This window comes from Microtus pennsylvanicus, chromosome 22, assembly GCF_037038515.1.
Source record: "Microtus pennsylvanicus isolate mMicPen1 chromosome 22, mMicPen1.hap1, whole genome shotgun sequence".
Classification (NCBI taxonomy): domain Eukaryota; kingdom Metazoa; phylum Chordata; class Mammalia; order Rodentia; family Cricetidae; genus Microtus; species Microtus pennsylvanicus.
Genome location: NC_134600.1, coordinates 457632 through 475011, shown reverse-complemented (window position 1 = coordinate 475011; position 17380 = coordinate 457632).

Below are 17380 nucleotides of genomic sequence, written 5' to 3'. Positions count from 1 at the left end.
TTCCATCTGCGTGTATGTCTGCAGGCCAGAAGAGGGCACCAGACCTCATTACAGATGGTTGTGAGCCACCATGTGGTTGCTGGGAATTGAACTCAGGACCTTTGGAAGAGCAGGCAGTGCTCTTAACCACTGAGCCATCTCTCCCGCCCTGGAATAATGCATTTTAAAGCGAATGCGGCAGCCTGTGCAAGCTGGAAGAATCACTTTCTCCCATTTTCTGTGATTAAAAACACTTTTATTTTGGAGTCATAACAGTTACAATTTACAAATGTAACACAGAGTTCCACAGACCTCTCTCCTTGAGTTTCCTCATGGTTACTATGTTACGACGTGGGAACATTGATTACAATTAAAGGGATGACGTTGGTCTCTGCTTTCCTTCCTTTCCTCTCTCTCTGTGTGTTGGGGTAGGGTGTGCACAAGCCATAGTGCAAATGTAGAGGCCAGAAGACAGCTCTGTGAATCGTCGCTCTCCTTCCACCTGAAGGTTCCACACTTGCCTCACTGGGCTTCCAGGGCCTTTACCCACTGAGCCCTCTAGATGTCACTGTGTAGCCCTCGGTGCCTTCAAACTCACAGAGATCTGGTGCGGAAAGTCCTGTATGTATGTTGCTTTTGTTGGTTAATGAATAAAGAAGCTGATTTGGCCTGTGATAGGTCAGAATACAGCTAGGCAGAAAGACTAAACTGAATGCTGGGAGAAAGTAGGCAGAGTCAGTGAGAAGTCATGGAGCCACTGCAGGAGACAGATGCTGGACCTTACCAGTAGGACGGGACTTTACCGGCTGGCCACGACCACATGGCAGTTCACAGATTAATAGAAATGGGGTAATTTAAGGTATAAGAGCTAGCTAGCAATACACCTAAGTGATTGGCCAAACAGTGCCTTTGTTTTTGTTTTTCAAGATAGGGTTTATCTGTATCTTTGGAGTCTGTGCTGGAACTAGCTCTTGTAGACTAGGTTGGCCTCAAACTCACAGAGATCCTCCTGCCTCTGCCTCCCGTGTGCTGGGAATTGAACCTGGGTCCTTTAGAAGAGTAGGCAACGCTCTTAACCACTGAGCCATCTTTCCAGCCTCCTAAGCAGTGTTTTAATTAATGCAGTTTTTTTTAAAGATTTATTTATTTATACAGTATCCTGCCTGTAAGGCAGAAGAGGGCACCAGACCCCACATTACAGATGGCTGTGAGCCACCATGTGGTTGCTGGGAATTGAACTCAGGTCCTCTAGAAGAGCAGTCAGTTCTCTTAACCACTGAGCCATCTCTCCAGCCCTAATTAATGCAGTTTCTTTTTTTGTTTGTTTGTTTTTGTTTTTGGAGACAGGGTTTCTCTGTGGCTTTGGAGCCTGTCCTGGAACTAGCTCTTGTAGACCAGACTGGTCTCGAACTCACAGAGATCCACCTGCCTCTGTCTCTCGAGTGCGGGGATTAAAGGCGTGCGCCACCATCGCCCGGCATTAATGCAGTTTTTGTGATTATTTCAGATCTGGGTGTCCAGGAAATGATAACAGATTGGCACCCCACATTGGGTGCCAGATGAAACAGAATGAATCAGATGGGGGAATGCAAATCAAAGAATCCCACACTAGCTCTAAATAGGGTATACTAAGGTTTTTCTTTGTTAAAAAGGAAACTCGTGGATCACAACAAGGAAACAGGAATGGGGTTGAACATCCAGGTGTGGTGTGTGGGTGGGAAGAGGACAAGTGGGCATTCCCGTGGACTTTTTGGTACCCAAGGCCACATCCAACCTGGTCCAGCTTCTCAAGGCCATTGACTGAAGGAGGTTCCCCATCAAAGATCCACTTGCCTCTGCTTCCGGTGGAGAACATATATATTTTTTTAAAGATTTATTTATTATGTATACAACATTCTGCCTTGTTGTATGCCCACACGCCAGAGGAGGGCACCAGATCTCAGTACAGATGGTTGTGAGCTACCATGCGGTTTCTGGGAATTGAACTCAGGACCTCTGGAAGAGCAGCCAGTGCTCTTAACCTCTGAGCTATCTCTCCAGCCCCTGGAGAATATATTTTAATGGGAGAGACAAACCCCAGATAAATATACAACATAGCTTTCTTTTTTTTTTTTGTTAATGACAACCATTCTTTTTTTTTAATGTTTTATTATTTATTACATGTAGTTTTCTGCCTGCAAGTACACCTGCAGGCCACAAGAGGGCACCAGATCTCATTACAGATGGTTGTGAGCCATCATGTGGTTGCTGGGAATTAAACTCAGGACCTCTGGAAGAGCAGCCAGTGCTCTTAACCTCTGAGCCATCTTTCCAGCCCCACAACATAGATTTCTACAGTAATAAATCATACGAAGGACAATGAAGACCTTATCAACGGGGTGAATAGGAAAGGCCTTCCAATGGTCTGTTTTCTGAGCAGAGGCTTAAGAAAGTAAAAGCAGGCAGTGTGGGAAAATTGGGAGTGGAAAAAAAAAGGGGTCCAGGCAGAGGGGTTAGCAATTTCAAAGGCTAAGAAGGTGAGGATGTGTTTGATTTAATGCAAAAATAAAGGAAGTTGGGGCAATGGATTTGACGCGAGGGCTTTTTAGGTCTTCTTATTGAACTTGGCATTGAGTGACACAGGGAAGAAATTTAACTTTCCAAGATCTCTTTTTGGTGGCTTTGGCTTCATAAGTATGAATTTCTCTCCACATCACATTCCTTCTTCGTCTGCCTCCATCCTTCTTATTTACATATTTTCCTGCACTAAAATAACCACGTTCATTTAGTATAATCCTAACAGAAGGGTTTTCTTCAAGATCTAAGCAGTGTGACCAGGAACCAGGGACAGGGCATCAGGGGATAGATAACTTGGAAATGGAAGAACTGGAAACTAGTGGAATTTAGGGCTGTAGAGTTTGGGTAGACATAACAAAAGTAGGGTCTTTAAGAGGATAACGGAGGGTGGCGCACGCCTTTAATCCCAGCACTCTGGAGGCAGAGGCAGGTGGATCTCTGTGAGTTCGAGGCCAGCCTGGTCTACAAGAGCTAGTTCCAGGACAGGCTCCAAAGCTACAGAAAAACCCTGTCTTGAAAAACCGCACACACACACACACACACACACACACAAAGACGACAATGGAGGAGCTAGAGGGATGGCTCAATTGCTAAGAGTGAGTGGGGGAATCAAATCCCGCAGCCAGTGTTCCTAACCCTGAGCAGCTCTCTGGCCCCCATGAAGCTAGCTTGTTATGCCTAATATTTTATCACAGCAGCATGAAATTCATTTCTTTTTTTAAATATTTATTTATTATGTATACAATTTTCTGTCTGTGTGTATGCCTGCAGGCCAGAAGGCACCAGACCTCATTACAGATGGTTGTGAGCCACCATGTGGTTGCTGGGAATTGAACTCAGGACCTTTGGAAGAGCAGTCAGTGCTCTTAACCGCTGAGCCATCTCTCCAGTCCCAACTCAGGACCTTTGGAAGAGCAGGCAATGCTCTTAACCACTGAGCCATCTCTCCAGCCCTGAAATTCATTTCTCTTTCATTAAAAATGCATTTAAGGGGCTGGAGAGATGGCTCAGAGGTTAAGAGCATTGCCTGCTCTTCCAAAGGTCCTGAGTTCAATTCCCAGCAACCACATGGTGGCTCACAACCATCTGTAAAGAGGTCTGGCGCCCTCTTCTGGCCTTCAGACATACAGACAGAATATTGTATACATAATAAATAAATATTTTTAAAAAAATGCATTTAAAAGGACATAAAAGCATTTGCGTTGTTTCACAAAATCATACTCATTTTTTTTTCGAGAGAGAAGAGAGAACCTGGGCATGATGGCTCTCATGACTGAAATCACACTCCTTGTGTGGCAGGAAGTTCCAGAGTTTGAGGCCAGTCTGAACTATATAATGAGACCTTGTCTCAGGAAGACAATGTACTCAGGGACTTGGGTTTGATCACCAGAGCCATGAGAGAGGAGAGGAATGTCATAGAGAAGGCAGAAGATCCTAGGCAGGGTGGCCTTATACAGGACTGTACTCATTGATGGAGCTTGAGGGGCCCTGGATACCTGTTCTCACCTAGAAGTATCTCTTTTACCTGTCTCAGTTCTCCAGAACACATTTGACAAACTCCTGTTCTAGTCTGGGATGTAACAGCACCCACTTACGCAGCTCTGCTCTTCCCCCAACCCAGGAACACTGGGGCAGCGGCCTCACATATAATACACCCCCACCATAATATGTCCTAACTTTTAAAGTGACAAATGAAATAGGAATGTGTGTGAAAAAAGTGGGGAGCTGCCGGGCTGTGGTGGCGCACGCCTTTAATCCCAGCACTTGGGAGGCAGAGGCAGGCGGATCTCTGTGAGTTAGAGACCAGCCTGGTCTACAAGAGCTATTTCCAGGACAGGCTCCAAAACCACAGAGAAACCCTGTTTTGAAAAACCAAAAAAAAAAAAAAAAAAAAAAAAAAAAAGTAGGGAGCCACAGGAGGGAACGTCAACTCCCAGGATTTTCATTGGGAAAGCTACTGGGGAACAGTAAAAAGAAACGTTTGCTAGGTGGAAGAAATAAGATCAACTTTACCCTTTGTTGTTGTGAGACAAGGTCTCACTTTTAGCCCAGGATAGCCCCTAGAACTTACTACATAGCCCAGGCTTGCCTTAGACTCTTGGCAATCTTTCTTATTTGCCTTATAGGTGTGAATCACCGTGCTCAGCCTAACATAATTCTTTCAAACCGGGCAGTGGTGGTGTAGGCATTTAATCCCAGCACTCAGGAGGCAGAGGCAGGTGACTCTCCATGATTTCAAGGTCAGCCTGGTCTACAGGAGCTAGTTCCAGGACAGGCTCCAAAGCTACAGAGAAACCCTGTCTCGAGACAAACAAAAATAAAAAAGAAAGAAAGAGAAAAGAATTTTGGGTTCCTGGCAAAAGAGGAGAGAAAGGTAGAGACGGAAGCATCAAAGACGACTGCTTATCTCTGGGTAGATATGGACTATATCCTAGAAAATTTCTGGTGGTTGTTTAATAGATGATAATCTTGAAACCAAGACTGATCTTAATCTTAAGGGAAATTAAAGGGCACTGAGCTATGGAGACAGATATAATAATAGTGCTTCTGCGGTGGAAAACTAATAACTGTGTTTCCCTTTTATACAGCAATAGCCAATGCCTTCCTGCAACCGTAAACTTGACCCTGTCTGACGTAACGAGGAACAAGCTTGTCAACACCAATGTAAGTGCTGTCCAAGGATAACTTCCTGTAGCCATTTGCTCTACGTCTTCCGTGAGCTCTGGGGACTGAACTCAGGTGGTCAGGCTTGGGGGCAAGTGTCTTAACTCACTGAGCAGTCCCACTGGTCTAGAGAAAAAAATCGTTTTTGTTTTGTTTTGTTTTTGAGACAGTCTTATCAGATAGCCCAGCCTGACTTGGAACTCACGACATCAACCAGGCTTGCTGAAAACCCGTAGAGATCTGCCTGCCTCTGTCCATGAGCTGGGATTGAAGACATGGGTCGCTGTGCACAGCTAGAAACTGTTTTGGTCATTAGCCCAAGGATCACTCTGGTAGCTTCCAGAGCTGGCTAGAATCTAGGCATTCTGAGGGGACGTAGTCATCTTACTTCTGCACCGAATCTTCCCATCCTGAGGACATTAGGACAGACTTTCTGAAGAATCTGCAGGAAGGGACGTACCTAATGACAGAAAGTTCAAGGCGAAGTCTGGGGAAAATGATAGTGTTTTGAAAATCAGAAGTCCAAACTGTGTAATGTGGGGGGAGGTTGTTGAATTTCCTTGATTTCCTATCAAGTTGAGTCCTGCACAGCTGGGCATGCCCTTTGTTTACGAGTTGGCTCGCTGTGCAGCCTAAACACCGCAGGGCTGACTTCTTCCCACTTTTGCTCGGTGGTGAGAATTCCTCCAGTGAGTGTTATTTGCCAAGAAGGATCTTCCCTTGAGAAGAGGACTGGGAGCAAAAAGAATCCTTGGGGCTCTTTCTCAAGAAACTTTCAAATAAGCAGGTAGGGAAACTTGGTTGAATTTTAAGGTTATCACTCATTTGGAAAACAAGCTTTCCAATGCTAGCTTTCTAAATGCTAGATTACTTGATCTTTGTTCTGTTTTTGTTTATTTTTTATTTTTTAAAATGCGTAGCCTAGGCTGGCCTTGAACTCGTGATCCTTCTGCCTCTGCCTCCTTCAGCAAATCCTACTGGCCAGTTTTTTTTTATGTTTTTTGGGTTTTTTTTTTGTTTTTGTTTTTTTTTGGCATTTGAAAGGTTTTAAGAACTTAAACTTTGGGGCTGGAGAGATGGCTCAGTGGTTAAGAGCATTTCCTGCTCTTCCAAAGGTCCTGGGTTCAATTCCCGGCAACCACATGTGGCTCACAACCATCCGTAATGGGGTCTGGTGCCCTCTTCTGGCCTGCAGGCATACACACAGACAGAATAGTGTATACATAATAAATAAATAAATATTTTAAAAAAAAAGAACTTAAACTTTTCTCAACAGTGAAACATGTCTGCTTCTGGCAGCACCAGTTACTTCGAGAAGATATGGGCATTGAAGAGGCTCTTTATGGAGTTTGCTAGCCATTTGGGCAAGAAACTGCTCCTGCCTGGACTGCTTGGTGGCAAGCTGTATGAACTGGACATGCAGGGCCCACAGAGATACGACTGCTAAACTTGCCATCTCTCCAGTCCCCAAAATAAATAATTCTTTTAAAAAAAGAGACAAAACTCTTAGATAAAACACAGAAATAGATGTTCATGATATTAGATCATACAATAACGTAGATAAGATGCTAAAATCAGGCTGGGTGGTAGCACATGCCTTTAACATCAGCACTTAGATTATTTTTTAAAATATTTATTTATTTATTATGTATACAATATTCTATCTGTGTGTATGCTGCAGGCCAGAAGAGGGCACCAGATCCCATTACAGTTGGTTGTGAGCCACCATGTGGTTGCTGGGAATTGAACTCAGGACCTTTGGAAGAGCAGGCAATGCTCTTAACCTCTGAGCCATCTCTCCAGCCCCAGCACTTAGATTATTAAATAAGTAAATAATATATGTAATTGTATGAATTGATATAAATATTTTGGAGAATACACACAAAAACATTCCTATACATAGTCACATGTTAGTTATGTAAGTTATATCGTACAAATAATATGATTAGATACGTTCGGGGGCTGGAGAGATGGCTCAGTGGTTAAGAGCATTGCCTGCTCTTCCAAAGGTCCTGAGTTCAATTCCCAGCAACCACATGGTGGTTCACAACCATCCGTAATGGGGTCTGGTGCCCTCTTCTGGCCTGCAGGCATACACACAGACAGAACACTGTATACATAATAAATAAATAAGTGAAATATTAAAAAAATGATTAGATACATTCATCTAAACATCAGTTAAAGGGAAGGGGTGGAAAATGAACATTTTTTTCGTTGGACATCCAGGTCTAAAGGTACATGTTTGTGACCACAGTACCTAGAAGTTAGAAGCACCACAAGCTCAAGGAAATACTCACCAACATAATTTGGGGTCAGCCTTGCCTCAAAACAAAGGAATGAACTCTAGAAGTTGTTTCTGGGACGTGCCCAGTACAGCTAGAATTTTGTGCTACAAATAGTTAAGAGGGCCAGTGTGGTGACTGAGGTGGCAAAGGGTCTTGTGGCTGAGCCTGAGAACTTGAAATCTGTCTCCAGGAACCCACGTGGTGGAAGGAGAGAAACAGGTACTGCATGTAAGCTGTGGCATTTTCCGGTTGCCAACAGAGTCACAAAAGATGTTTTAAAAAAAAGTTAAAAACCAATTAACATTTGCAATTTTGTGTCTATAGAAGAGGCAAGAAAACAATTTCAGTACCACTCCCAAGAGCTTGGTGTGCTACATTTGTCTGAGTGCTAAATTGATCACTCTTGATACTATGTAAAAAATATGAGGCTGAAGTCCTGGGGGGGTTATTATATGCTTTTGAAATATATATTTTAAAAAATTGCATAATAGCATCCCTTTGCTGAATTACATTGCCGAGCAGAAATTCAAGCTGAACAAGTTCAGCTCTGGAGGAGGGGGTGACCTCCCATACCTGCGTTATCTGTCTCTCCCAGATAAAGATCAAGTGTCTTTCATATGAGATTTCAAAGCGGTTTAAAGTTGTTAATTAGTTCTCTTAACAACTATGAAAATTAGGTGCGTTTGATTATACCTGTTCTCCACCTGAGGAGGCAGACACCGAATCATTTCCCAGCATTATATACTCCATCATTTCCAGTGAAAGTAAGAATTCTTTCACTTTGTCAGCAATTTTCTTTTCTTGAAAAGTGACAAAGCGGACTGGGGAAATAGCTCAGCCATGCAAGCATGAGGACCTGAGCTTGCCAACACTAGCATGCAGCCTAATACGTGTAATACCAACACTGGGGAGATACAGACAAATGATCCTTGGGTTTGCCAGCCAGTCTAGCCTAACCAGCAAGTACCAGACCCCAGGGAGAGACCCTGTCTCAGAGAACAAGGTGGGTGACTCCTGCGGAACCACTCCCAAGACTGACCACAGGAACGCACATACATGGACATAAATAAACACATACACATGAACATTCACATATGCAATACACATCACACACATACACAGAAAGACAGAGAGACAGAGAGAGTGTTTTTGGGCAAATAAGTCAAACTATTCATATGTTGAATATTTTAAAAACACAACTATATTTTACTTTTTATGTTTTCTGTTTCTTTTTCCCCACCTTCACCTACTGTGGGATAATGTTCTTGTATAATGTTCTTGTACACTGTAAAAATTTGTCACTCATGTCGGGCGATGGTGGCGCACACCTTTAATCCCAGCACTCGGGAGGCAGAGGTAGGTGGATCTCTGTGAGTTTGAGACCAGCCTGGTCTACAGAGCTAGTTCCAGGAGAGGCTCCAAAGCCACAGAGAAACCCTGTCTCCAAAAACCAAAAAAAAAAAGAAAAAGAAAAAAGAAAAAAAATTGTCACTCAGGGGCTGGAGAAATGGCTCAGTGGTTAAGAGCACCGGCTGCTCTTCCAGAGATCCTGAGTTCAATTCCCAGCAATCACAACCATCTGTAATGAGATCTGGTACCTTCTTCTGTTCTGTAGGCGTACATGCTGGCAGAACACTGTATACGAAATAAATAAATAAATCTTTAAAAAAAAAGATTTGTCACTCATACTGGTTTAATAAAATGTTGATTGGCCAATAGCCAGGCAGGAAATATAGGTGGAGCAACCAGACTAGGAGAATTCTGGGAAGAGGAAAGGCAGAGATGCAGCCACCAGTCAGATGCAGAGGAAACAACATGAGAATGATTTACTGAGAAAAGGTACCAATCTATGTGGCTAACCATAGACAAGAATTATGGGTTAATTTAAGATGTAGTTGTAAAAGCTAGTTAATTATAAGCCTGAGCTAATAGACCAAACAATTTATAATTACTATAAGCCTCTGTGTGTTTCTTTGGGACTGAATGACTAAGGGACCAGGCAGGATGGAAACTTCTATGTTCATCCCACTTTCAGTGAGGTTTATTAGGAATAAAAGGACTATAAACTCATGATAGGGGCTTGTGATAGAAAGGAGAACATTATTATTGTTATTATTACTATTATTATTATTTTGGGGGTTCGAGACAGGGTTTCTCAGCGTAGTCCTGGCTGTCCTGAAACAAGCTCTGTCATTCAGGCTGGCCTCAAACTCACAGAGATCAATCCACCTGCCTCTGCCTCCCAGATTGTTCTGTAATTCCCTCCACAGCTTTGAATTTCTGACTATCCTATTTCAGCCTCCTGAATGTTGAGGTTGTCATTACTTTATATTATCATATAATAACTATGCATTTTATATTATATCTTTCCTGTAGGTTGCACACACAAGGCAAGAACTCCACCACTGAGCTATGCCCAACCCTGTTTCTTATGACTGCGATGATGACATGTGCCCTAGACCACACTCATGGAGACACCAACGCAAAAAACCAATCAGTAAGTAAATACAGGAATAAAAATACAAAAGGTGCGGCAATGGTTTGTAATCTGCAAAACTTAAATAAACTTTACTGACTGGTCAAACAAGTCTTAGACATCTACCTTCCTGGGCTTATTCTAGAAGGCAAGCACCTTGCTGTTGCTGCAGTGATAGTTCCAAACATGCTTGCTGATTTTCTAAGTGTAAGCTAGGGAGCAGCGACTTCATCCATAACTCTCTTGCCATTTGTTTTCCATCCCGGTCCCGTTCATTTCTCTTCCCCTCCCGTTAGTACTGGGAGACCAGAGTGACTCCTTTCCGTCGCTCCTCGGTTTCATCACCGCGGCTGCAGCAACAGTTGCATGGGATTGAATCCTGGAATTACCGGGAGAGAAATCTTTGAGAAAAACATGAAAGCGAGTCTGCCAACAAGAGATTGCATCTCGGCTGGGCCTTCCTGTGCTCTTATCTCAGCTCTGCCTCACGCTTAAAGGATTTAAAGGAGAGTAGAAAGGTCACTGGGAATCCCAGCAAAGTCTGCAAAGTCCAGAACCTACCTGGAGACCTAGAGTTAAGATTTTTTTTTTATTGATTTTTTTATTGAGCTCTACATTCTAAAGTTAAGATTTTGTTTGTTAATTTTTGTATTTGTGTTCCCTGTCTGCATCTTAAAACAGCTTAAGATCTCGGGCATTGTTCTCAGGGGACCAAATTGTTTATAAAATATGATGATAATATCAGGCAAAAGACCATGGGAAAGAAGTGGCCGCTTTTATCGTCTTGATTTCCTACTGCTTCTAAGGTTAATGACTGAGGAGAGGAGTTTTTGGTGGCGCTCTTAAACTCCTGTCCTTTTTAAGTTAATAATAACATGCTTTCTACTTACATTTTAAACACTATTTTTATTTTTAATTTAAAATTGTTTTTTAAGCTTTATTTTTTACGGTTTTTTTTTTTTCCCCCAAGACAGGGTTTCTCTGTGTAACAGCTCTGGCTGTCCTGGAACTTGCTTTGCAGACCAAGGTCTTGCCTCAAACAAAGCAAAAAACAAATTTGAATCTTGAGAGATGGCTCAGTAGTTAAGAAAACTTTCTCCTCTTCCAAAGGATCAAATTTGATTCCCAGCAACCAGGGCAGGTCACCTCCACCCCGACTCCAGAAGAACCAATACCTTCTCATGGTTTCCAAGAACTCTGGCATATATGTGCCATACACAGGCTTACACTCATACACATTTATAAAAAGTTGCTCTTTAACTCTCAAGAAGAAGGGATTTATTCAAGCAGAGGTTCACATTTCAGGGCATTAGTTCTGTTTGGAAGCTGCCTCTAAATATTTAATTGGTTTTAACTAGGGGAATTCTAGATTGAGAAAGAAGAAACTCATTTTGGATGTGGGTTTTTCTTTGTTTTAGGAAGCCTCTCCAAAGGATGGATGTGACCTAATCTTGTTCAGGGTGAAGGCCGGGAGTATGGGTATTACAGTAGCTTCATTCTTGCACAAATTGTGCCCTTGAAATTATCTTTGTAATTTCTGAAAGCAGATAGTACAGCACAGTTATTTGGAGGTCAGTATGAAGGGCCAGATAAATATTTATCAAAAGCCAGAAAGACTAGAATGCAAGGCCATAAGAAGGTCTTGTTTTTAAAGCTGAGAGCTTTTCAAGTGCTCAGGCAGCAGCGTCGGCCTCTGGGTGAGAAAATTGTGAACTTGCTTAATAACCGGAGAAAGTGTTGGAAAATTATCAAACATCTGTAGAATGTGTAATAAAAAGGATATTCATTATGATTCCCCTGCCCCCTGCCAACCCTCCAGGCACAAAGAATCTTATATAGGATCAAATGTTTGTCTTGCTTTATGTCCTTAGTTGGCTTTTCATTTTGGTTATTATTTATTGGAGACACTTTCTGGGTTTGTAGCAGCAGAGGATTTGGTCACTGCTCTCTGATGTCATGAATCTTTCTAAAGAAATGCAATTTTCACATATTAACTGTATGAAATAATAGAAGCTACCAGGCAGTGGTGGCGCACGCGTTTAGTCCCAGCACTTGGGAGGCAGAGGCAGATGGATCTCTGAGTTTGAGGCCAGTTCCAGGACAGCCAGGCCTACATGGTGAAGCTCTGTCTCAAAACAACAACCACAACAACAAAAAACAAAAAAGAAATAATTAGAGAAATATACTTTATGCTTTAGCGCGAACATTAGAAGCTCATCACTGAGAAGCACAGAGTTTCCAAAGATGAATACTGATATTTTTGCAAAGTAAGGTTTCAGAAGGGGTTTGACAAGAGCTGTTGATTGATTAGCAACATCTCTAAGGTCTCTAAGTCACTGATCTCTAAATGAATATGCTAAGATGGGAGTCTGACTTTTTAGGGGCGCATGAAAGACACACATGTTCTTGTCACATATTATCATTTGAGTCAAGTAGAACAATTTGTGTTCTAGCTACGAGCAGGTGAAAACAGATACTGAAAAGGATAATAGTTACGGTGGTGTGTGCCTTTGATCCCAGCACCTACGAGGCAATAGCAGGTGGCTCTCTGTGACTTAGGGGTTAGCCTGGACTAAATGGTGAGACTCTGTCTCCACCCTCCATCATACCCCTCAACATAAACCTTAATAAAGCACAGTAATTGTGAATATAACCTGAAGAAGACTCTCTTGATGTAGGAATGAAATGTAAAAGTAGCCTTAAAATCTATAGCTAGAAATAAAAGGATTATGGCTGTGAATATTAACGGTTCTAACTATCCCACACCAAGATTAAATAGAAGATGGACTCCAGGAACTTCAAGATCTCGGCCCTATTCTTATTCTTAATTTTTTGATTTTTTAAATATTTATTTATTTATTTTTTAATATTTATTTATTTATTATATTATGTGTATAGCATTCCTTCCACATGTGCCTGCAAGACAGAAGGGGGCGCTAGGTCTCATTATAGATGGCTGTAAGCCACCATGTGGTAGCTGGGAATTGAACTCAGGACCTCTGGAAGAGCAGTCAGTGCTCTTAACCTCTGAGCCATCTCTCCAGCCCCCTTTTTTTTTTTTTTTTTAAAAAAACATTTATTTATTTATTATGTATACAATATTCTGTCTGTGTGTATGCCTGAAGGCCAGAAGAGGGCACCAGATCTCATTACAGATGGTTGTGAGCCACCATGTGGTTGCTGGGAATTGAACTCAGGACCTTTGGAAGAGCAGTCAGTGCTCTTAACCGCTGAGCCATCTCTCCAGCCCTATTTATTTATTATGTATACAATATTCTGTCCGCATGTATGTCTGTAGGCCAGAAGGCACCAGACCTCATTTCAGATGGTTGTGAGCCACCATGTGGTTGCTGGGAATTGAACTCAGGACCTTTGGAAGAGCAGGCAATACTCTTAACCACTGAGCCATCTCTCCAGCCCCTGATTTTTTTTTTTTTTTGAGACAGTGTCTCACTTTGTAGCCTTGGCTGGCCTGGAACTCACTGTGTACACCAGGCTGGCCCTCAGACTCATAAAGATCTGTTTAACTCTGTCTCCCTGCTGGGATTAAAGGCCTCCAACCACCACACCCAGCTGTTTCTCATATGTTGGGACAGTCTTAAACAATTTATTTCAACAGTGTTTTTGAGGAAAACTACTAAGCTTCTCGCTAGGGATAGTGACTAATCAGGCAGTTACACAGTGCCTCGTTTTCTTTTTATTTATTCTATGTGTCTTTTACATCATGTATCTTGATCCCAATCATTTCCCCATCCCTTCACATCCACCCTTTTACCCCCTCATACAGTCTCTCATTTTAAGTTGTTTTTCCATCTAGTAATGAAAGTCAGCAGTGTGACCGTGCATTAGACATTTACAAAAAGGAGCCTGCGCAGGCCTCTAACCCAGCACTCAGGAGGCAGAGGCAAATGGATCTCGGTGAGTTCAAGGCCAGCCTGGTCTACAGAGTGAGTTCTAGGACAGCCAGGGTTACACGGAGAAACCCTGTCCCAAAAAAGAAAAAAAAAAAAAAGAAAAGAAAAGAAAAAGAAAAAAGAAAAGGGGTAATAATTAAGTAATTATTCTTTAATTTGCATGTATATGTGTAAGGGTATTTGAGTACCATGACTCTTGTGTGGAAGTTAAAGGACCAGGTGGTCAGACACAGACTGCCAGGCTTGAGGACCAGTGTCTTACCTGCTAAGGCATTTGCTGGTCCCCATGTCATCTTCTTACAGATAGTATTGTCTAACCTGATGAAGACGGCTAGCATTCATGACATGGAGCGTAAAGTATGTTCTTGGCAGACAAAACAACATAGTGCAAAGGCTCAAGGTTCTATGTGCTTGAGGAACTATGTTGTTTGGTAACGTGGAGCTCGGCCAGGGCACACAGTTTGACTGCTTTCTTTGTATGCAAAACTTCCTAGTATGGGAGAGGACCTTGTGTCTGTCTTTCTTTTCTTTCTTTCTCTTTTTTCTTTCTTTCTTTCTTTCTTTCTTTTCTTTCCTTTCTTTTTTTCTTTTACTCCCTCCCTCCCTCCCTTCCCTCCTTTTTTGAGACAGGGTTTCCAGAGCTGCCCTGGAATTCGCTCAGTAGACCAGACTGGCCTTGAACTCACAGTGCTCCACCCTCTTCTGCTTCTCAAGTGCTGGGATTAAAGGCATGCACCACTACTGTCTAGCTCTTTGATGAGTCATTGTATTATCTCTTTTTGTCAAGTTTTTAAGCCAAGATTTCTGCCTAGCCATTAGTTCCACATCATCATATAAGTCTCAGATCAAGTAACACTTCCTCCAACAGGCCTTTCTTTTTGAGTCCTAAGGTAGAGCAGTTTTCTCTCATGTGGTTTCACAGAATAAAGATGGCTTATCAAGTGGAAAGCATTGGCCACAAAAATCTGAAGGCAGAGCTTGACCCCAGACTCCCTGTGAAGGGGGAGCAGAACGGACTCCACAGAGATGTCTTCTAACATCCACATGCATGCCATGGCATGAACAAGCAAGAAAGTACACACAAACATGTGCGTGCACACACACATTTAAACGTAGGGTCAGACAAAGCAGCACACATTTTAATCCCAGCATTTGGGAGGCAAAGGCAGGGAGATCTGTTTGTTCAAGGCCAGCCTGGTCTACAAAGTGAGTTCCAGGCCAGCCAAAGTCGCCTGGTGAGATATTATCTCATGTGTTTGTTGTCTGGGGTGGATGGGACTGGATTCTGGGGACACAGCTAGTGGACTGGAGCTAAGCAATAACACTTTTGAAGATCTCACGTGACCTACGGACTTCAGAGAACAGTATTTGGTTCTAAGCTTTCCTTAACCTTGTTTTAATTATGTGCTTTGTCTTTTAACTACAGGCCTCAAGGATTTAACAATGGGGTGGTGGTGGCACACACTTTTAGTCCTAGAGTTCCCAGGCTGAGGCAGGCAGATCTCTGAGTTCAAGGGCAGCCTGGTCTACAGAGCAAGTACAACCTGAGGTACAGGTACACAGGGAAACCCTGTTTCAAAAAAAGAAAAAGACAGAAAGAAAGGAAACAATAGGTCATGTATCTACTCTTTGATCAACAGAGCCAGTTTCTGGCATCAGTAAGGAAGAGCTCTTATGTCAGTAAAAAAAAAAAAACGCAGGGCAAATCAAGCAAACTGTGGAAAATATGGGGCTAGTGACATGGCTCAGGGGTAAAGGTGCTTGCTGTGCAATCTGAGTTAGAATATTGGAACTTTCCCTTACCCCAGTAATAATAATAATAAACTTTTAAAAAGTTGTGTAAAACTTAAGTCTTTTTCTGAGAATTTCTCTTTTCGGGGGTTGGCATGCGGGTTTGAGACAGGGTCTCTGTATGTACCTCTATCTGTCCTGGAACTCATTAAGTAGACCAGGCTGGCCTCGAACTCCCAGAGATCCACCTGCCTCTGCTTCTCAAGTGCTGGGATTAAAAATGTGTTCCACCTTTGAAGCCAGCCTGGTCTACAAAGCTAGTTCTGGGACAGGCATCAAAGCTACAGAGAGCCGGGCGGCGGTGGCGCACTCCTGTAATCCCAGCACTTGGGAGGCAGAGACAGGCGGATCTCTGTGAGTTCGAGGCCAGCCTGGTCTACCAAGGGAGTTCCAGGACAGGCTCCAAAGCTACAGAGAAACCCTGTCTCAAAAAAACCAAAAAAAAAAAAAAAAAAGCTACAGAGAAACCCTGTCTCGAAAAACCGAAAAAAAAAACCCAAAAAAACAAAAATGTGCCCCACCACCATCCAGCTTTAAATCCTAAAATTTCTAAGCAGCTTTTTTTTTCTTAATTTGAAGTTTGTGTGACTGTATCTGTGTGAACATACATGCACATGTATGAGCATGTCCCCTTGGAGGTTAGAAGAGGGTGTTTGATGTCTTGGAGCTGTAGTTTCAGAAGTTTGTGAGACACCTGTCATGGATGCTGAGATGCAAACGCTGGGCCTTCTGAGTGAGCTGGGATGGCTCTCGCTGGCTGAGCCATCTCTCTAGCCCCGAAGTAGCTTTATTTTTCTGCTATTCTGACCTGGATAGATATCTCCACACCAACCATCAGATGTTTGCATTGCTTTTCTCCTGGAGTTCAGTTTTTGTTTTTTTTTTTTTAAATGATCATAAGGCCGGGCGATGGTGGCGCACGCCTTTAATCCCAGCCCTCGGGAGGCAGAGGCAGGCGGATCTCTGTGAGTTCGAGACCAGCCTGGTCTACAAGAGCTAGTTCCAGGACAGGCTCCAAAAAAAAAAAAATAAATCATAAGGTTTCTTCTTAGAAGAATTCAGTGTTTCTGAGCTCAGGCAACTCCTATGTGTATGTGTCTTCATTGCTAAAACATGGACTTGTTTTGAACTTTACTCCAGTTCTAATAATCTGTTTATGCGAGGACAGTTGGCTTGTATGTGTAATTAGAGCACTGAGGAGCAGTGGCAGGTTCAAAGCAGCTAGAGCAGCATACGAAGACTGTCTCAATTAAAATCCCCAAACTAATGTCCCCTCCTAACCTAGGGTCTTGCTGTGTTTTTATTAGTTCTCCAATTCAAAGGGAAGACAGACTCCATGAAGGACCACAATACACAATGAGGATACCTCAGTTTTTCAGATGGTGTAGGTCTGACTACTGGATTTTTCTGTTGTTTCCTGTCAGTATGTAGGCTCCTTATTGCCAAATTATCCCTGTATATTAGGATACCCTTTTACGTGTTGGGCTTTTGGCGACTCGAGTGCTAGGGATATTCCTAAATTGGATATAAACCCCACTCACGATAGGTCCACTAATGCCCTTGGATGTGATGATAATGCCAAATCTTTTCACAGTTTTCAGAGTCTCCCTCTCATAACAGAGTAGGATTCTATCTATTTCCAACTCTTCTGATTTGGCCATGTGATTTCACTGGTCAATAAAATGTGAATGTACATTGCTTCTGATGGAAGATTT